We start from the raw sequence: 6,333 nt of genomic DNA, 5'->3' as shown, positions 1-6,333 counted from the left end.
TTGTTTTCTCTTTTTTTTTTTCTTCTTCCTTTTTGTTGGATTGTTCTGAAGCCTTCTTCTTCTCTTTTCCCAAGCCGTTCATCCTCCTTCCTTTTATTTCTAAAAGTGCCATTTCATTACCAAGAGAAAAAAAATCATTTAATATGTCTTGGTATGGATAAATATCACCAAATGTACTTGATTGTCTTGTCAATTTCCTTTCTGTCTTTTTTTTTTCTTCTCAATGGCCGACTTCACAAATGCCTAGCTTACAAAAATTAACTTCCTTTATTGTATTTCTTGCCACCATGGGCAGATTCCCACATGCCACCTTTTTCCATCATTTTTTTTTCTTTACTTTCATTTCTTTTATTATTTTATCTTATCATTTATCTCCATTTGGTCACATGGGCGGCTAGCCCAAGAACCCATGCTTTTTTTTACCTTTCTTCAACTATTTCATGCTTTAAAGCTCATTACAAGTTCTTGGAAATATCTTTCCCATGTTGCTACCTCAATTCCTTTATCTTTTTATTTTATATTTTTTTCCTCATCTTTATCTCATTTTACCTTTATTTTGACTTTTCTTCATTCCCATCCACCACCTCCCAATTCTTCCTTTTTCCTTATATGTTATTATTTATTTTATTTCCTCCAAATATTAAAATTTCATGTATAAATCCTTCAACTTTCGTTTCTTAAAATTTGATTCTTCCGACACGATTTAAATTCTAATTTCTATCTATCTTTCTTCTTTTACATGTGTACAACCAAAATATCGAAGTTGTACTCCAATGCGGTATCACCATAATATTTAAAATATTTATTTACCCGCACTATCTTTACTTAATAAAGACACACAGCCCCATTAACGTCATTTTTGCTCCAAAATTTTCTCATTCTTCTTCTCCCCCACTTAGATTGACCATATACTCCTCCTTCATAGAAAATTATAACACTAAATAAAATATTATTTTATTTCAAAAGTTTCCTCTTGTCTCTTTTTGTTTCCTTGGTGCCCAAAATACCTTATGATGCCTCAATTCACTTCCGAATCACTTTTTATCTCGTAAATTTTCCTCGATAAGATATTATTATTTTCTCGCGTGCGGAATATTTTATCCCAACTGTTCCTTTCATCTTTTATCACTTTTAAACATTATAATTAACCTCAATTGGCATTCAATAAGTTTTATTTGTCACCACATTAAGTACAAGGTATTACAGAAAAATCTGACTACCCAACTGTAAAAGGAAGCTCTAAAGGTCAAAGAAGGGAGATTAAAAGAAGAAAGAGCCATTTTGAGCTAAAAGCCAAATATCCCTTGCCAAAACACATGCTCCTCACTGTTATTCCAAAAAAGTGCTTGAGCTTGCTTGTAATCTTTCCAAATTTGTAAAGACTTCTAGTTGTATTTCTTTTTCTTCTTTTTCTTAGGTATTTAACATATGAGAAGCACTAAAAAAAGTCATTATAAAGGAATGAAGCTTAGTTTAGAAGCTCACCTTGTAAAATCTTGGTGAAGTTGTTAATTCCACTAGTATAGTGAAGTTGGGTTAAAAATCCTTGATTGGGACATCAAAAAAGTGGATGTAGGTCAAGGGGACTGAACTATTATAAATACTTTTGCATTGTCCACTTTTCTCTACCTTTCATTACATGGTATCTTTTAATTCTAACAAGTTCTAGACATTTCTTCATCTACCTGATTAAGAACTCTACAAGCTCTAAACAGTTGATGAGAAAATTTTAAGTGTTATTCACTCCCCTTTCAACATTCCAACGAAACCAACAAGTGGCATCAGAGCCAAACCCTCAATTTAAACCTTAACATCCTTAGGTGAGATCTATATGGCTTTACAAAAGTCTATTGTTGCTAAGGGTCAATCCATAAATAAGCCTCCTTTATTTGATGGATCAAATTATGCTTATTAGGGCACTAAGATGTCTATATATATTAGAAAGTTTGACTATGAAATATGGGACGTAATCATGGCAGGATCTTATGATCCCACCTTACCTAGTTTTGTCACAAGTGAGTGAGTGCCTAAGCCAAGAGTTGAATGGACTGAAGCTAAAGTTAAAAAGGTCGAAACAAATTTTAAGGCTATCAACACCCTTCATTGTGCACTGACTATTAATATATACCCTTGAGCCAATTGGATTGCTCAAGGAATATATATTGTTATTTAATGCATACTTAATCACATAACTATATGTGATAGAGGTTTTGTTTCATGTTAGTGCGTTAATAATGAGTTATTAAGTACTAATTGGATGAAACCCATGGAAAATAAAGGCCTTGCAAGCGAATTGTAAAGTTGTTATAATTATGAGATCACTATGCATCAAAGCCATGTTCCTAAATTATTCTTGGTCATTGTATTGCCAAGACAGGGCATTGACAATGCTCAAAGACTAGTACATGTTAAGCTTCTTTACTTCAGAAATAAGCAATCGATCTCATAGATTGAAGTATATGGGATACTTGAGGATAATTGTGGGTGCTTGTTAAAGAACAAGTTCACTGAACATGACTTACTACGAGAACTCCATTTGGTATTTCACTCAAGTGTCTATGGAATATGTTCTCATGTGATAGTCATGCAACTAGTCCTTGGATTTGAGACACCAGGTCATCTTGTATGAGGAATGATACATTTTGATTTCACCCTTACAGGTTCGAACACAACTAGATGCCTAAATAAGGTGTTTTTGGGTATGCTATGAAGCATGCAAAGGTCAATGAGTGGTCAAGAGAGGATTCATCACCCTAAATGATATAGGAGGATGTATCTCACTTTTTCTCAATTCTTGATTAACTTGTATAAAGTGTTTAGCCAAAGCATGATGAATTTGACAGAAGTTAGTTTCCTAAATTCATGAGGTTAGTCATGAATTATGAGAACTAATTTGGAATGTTATAAGTAAACACTAAGTCATGCTTTATGACATATCCAAGATATTTGATAAAAGGACTATATTGCACTGAGAGGCTTATCACTGAAGGGATTTATAAAATTCTTTAAATAACACTTTAACATTTAGGTGGTCATTATGTATTGCTAAATGCCGCTCAAAATCTATAAAATATAAATCAATTAACAAATTGATATTTGATTATGATTTATATTTATTACCAACGTGTTAGAAGCCTAATCGGTCACACACATTAAGTGACATGATTGAGATTAAATAAGGATAATCAATTAAGTTGGACTTAACTGGAATAGATCAAAATAAAGTGGGAAATTAATTAAGTTCATAAGGACTTAATTGAATTAAAATGCAATTGTTGTATCTAGGGTTACAACTTAGTTTGGCTATGCAAATATGTTATGTTAGCAAACTAAAACTCTAAGCCTCTAGCCACTTTTCAGCCATTTCATAAAATAAGAAAAGAAAAATAGTTTTCTTTGTTTGACAAAAATAAGATTTAGTAAGAATTTTTTGTTCTTTTGTTTTAGAAACAAAACTTGCTAACACAAGTAAAATCCTACCTTTAAAAAGGTCTTATTCGATCACTGTGCGGATTACTATTAAAGGCTAAACACTTAGATTGCTGAAATTTGACAAATCCTAAAGGTGAAGAAGCAAAGATTTTGGTTTCTTGCTTTATCACAAGCGTTTTTGATTTAATTGGCTCTTGATTACAATATCTAGAACAAGGTATATAACTCTTAAGCTTATGAATGTTCATAATTAATTTGAAAATTGCATGAAAAGCACCAACATTGATCTTATAGGTTTCAACTATTTCTTTGATTAAATGCTAGTTTATTATTCCACTACGTTATATTTTTAATTTCTTGATTATTTTCATGTTTGAACATATGGTCGAATCCCAGCAGTGACATCAGAGCCTTTGTTTGATGTTTTCATATAATATGCATGCTTGATTCTTGGTGATAATTAGTAGGATTGATTTATGTGTTGATTTGGTGTATATCAATTTTGAAGGCTTTTTTTAAAATCTATTTTTTTTAATTCAAATATAGGCAACATGTAATTAATTCACTAAAACATGTTTTAAAAGGTTTAAAATTATGTTTAATTGAAGAATTAATAATTGGATTAAAAGGCTTGCGAAGCCAAGTTAAAATCGAATTGTTTTGAGATGCTTTGGAGACTGATGTGCCGATTATTTTTTACTAACATTGGGTAAGTGTTATTAGTAATTTTTAATTGTTAAAAATGAGTTTTATCAAATTAAATTACTACATGTTTTGGCCAAACTTTATTTAGTATGAAAAAGGTTCATAAAAATCATATTTTCGAGTTCCAAAACAACAAAGATTCAATGCAAAAAATTTTGTGCATCTATGATCAATTTTAGTGATTTAATTCTTCATGAATTTCGTGTTTATTTGTTAAACACACTTACTGGAATTTTTCAATAGCTTTTTCATGAGTTTGACTCATGATTTATGGAGTTTTAAGAGCACTTAAAATCTTCTATTTTAATTTTGGGTGATTCATATAAAATAAGAAATTGTTTACTACTTTAAAAGCAATTCCTAAAATTAAGGATAGAATTTTAATTTTGGGTGATTCATAAAGAATAAAAAATTGTTTCCTACTTTAAAAGAAATTCCTAAAATTAAGGATATTATTTTAATTTGAAAATTTCATAGGAAATAGTTTCCTACTTTAGAAGAAATTCCTAAATTTATGTAATAACATTGAACTTTCTTTAAAATTTTGGTTTGACTAGAAGTTTCCAAAATTTGATAAGTCACCATTTAGGTAACTTGAACAACATACAATTTAGGAAACTAATACATATTCTAAATGTTAGAAATTAAAATGTTATCTTAGATATATTTTAAGAAGTTTACCTAAAATAAAGAGGTTTTCAAAATTAAAAGGAGCATTAATTATGGAAAGAATTAAAATGGAAAGTCTTAAAAAGGAAACTTTATTTCAATGAATTTCTAATAAGAAATAAGAAGTAAAAGGTTCACTTTAAGTGTTTTGAAAATGAAAATTTCTTAAACATTAAATTGAAATAAAACAATAGCAGTAATTTGAGTTTAGCACTTTAAATGAATTAATTGATGCTTTTTTCAAATAACACAGAAGATCACCAAGGGATATTGAGTTTGCATTTATTTCTATGCTTTTAACTGTGATTTTAAAGCATAAGGATGATCATGGACTTAGACCTTAAAAGATTGGGTCACAGATGGTTAAATTTATTTCTCATGGTACTTATTTTAAATTAAGGTCGCACACCCTACTTTATCTTTATTTTCTCTAGGTTGTAAAATTCTTTTCTCATCTAACTCCCCTTGAATGTAACTTGAGGTTTCTTGATTATAAAATGTAATTAGTTACATCAAAGTGTAAAACTAGGATTAGGTAGAAAAATTTTTGTAACTTCAAGATGGAGATCCAAAGGAGCCATGGAGATTTAGAGAGATTACAAGCAAAGCTTGAAGATGATGTTTGTGTAAATCCCCTAAGAATTTGACCAACTAATTTGTGAGACCTTGACCTTTATAGACTTGTAGATAGAAATATACGCGATATCCCTAATCAGGGGTAATTTCGTCATTTTCTCCATAAGCCCATAAAAGTAAGTTTTAAACAATATTATGGCTTAAGTAGGCCTAAAGCATAAATGAATGATGAAAATATGGGTGAAATGACAAGGAAATAAAAATTTTTATGATTTTCATGTTCTATGGGCAAAATGGTAATTTTGTCATCCGAGGACAAAATGGAAATTTTTGAAATTTTACACCACCTGAAACTTGTCATGCCCATGGATTTCAACTATTAACATTTTACATTGTGGATAATTGAAACATTTTATGTGGTGGAGAGAGATTGCTTAATGGATAAGTATTACACATGGACCAATGGAAGCATTCCATGTGTCAAGCTTGGATCATTCTAGAATTTCCTTGTAAAATCTATTTAAAACTCTCTTAGTCTCACCCATATGGCTGGCCAAAGCATGAAGTGAAGAGGAAAGGAAAGAACACAAACCCTAGGTGGGAAAATTGAAGAAAAAGTGTGGAATTCCAAGGAATTAAGCAAGGTAAAGTGAAAATTCTCTATTTTTACTTGAGATTTACAATACCCATGCTTTATTTTCTTATTTCTATGGTTGAGAAATATGATTTCATAGTGAATAAGTGATAGGCAAAATGGGTATGGAGAGAGAATGATCTTGGATTGGTTTGATTTTTAGGTATGTTAGTGTTTTTAGGTGATTAATGATGTGTAGCATGAAAACAAGTGAAGAAAACCACCAAAGGTTTGGTGCCCATCAATAGCCGAATTCTCTAAGTGAATAATGAGGAAGAATGGGATGTTATTCTAGGTGATTTGATTAAGAAATAATA

The sequence above is a fragment of the Theobroma cacao genome, chromosome 3 (assembly GCF_000208745.1).
Source record: "Theobroma cacao cultivar B97-61/B2 chromosome 3, Criollo_cocoa_genome_V2, whole genome shotgun sequence".
Taxonomy (NCBI): Eukaryota; Viridiplantae; Streptophyta; class Magnoliopsida; order Malvales; family Malvaceae; genus Theobroma; species Theobroma cacao.
This window is presented reverse-complemented; position numbering follows the sequence as displayed.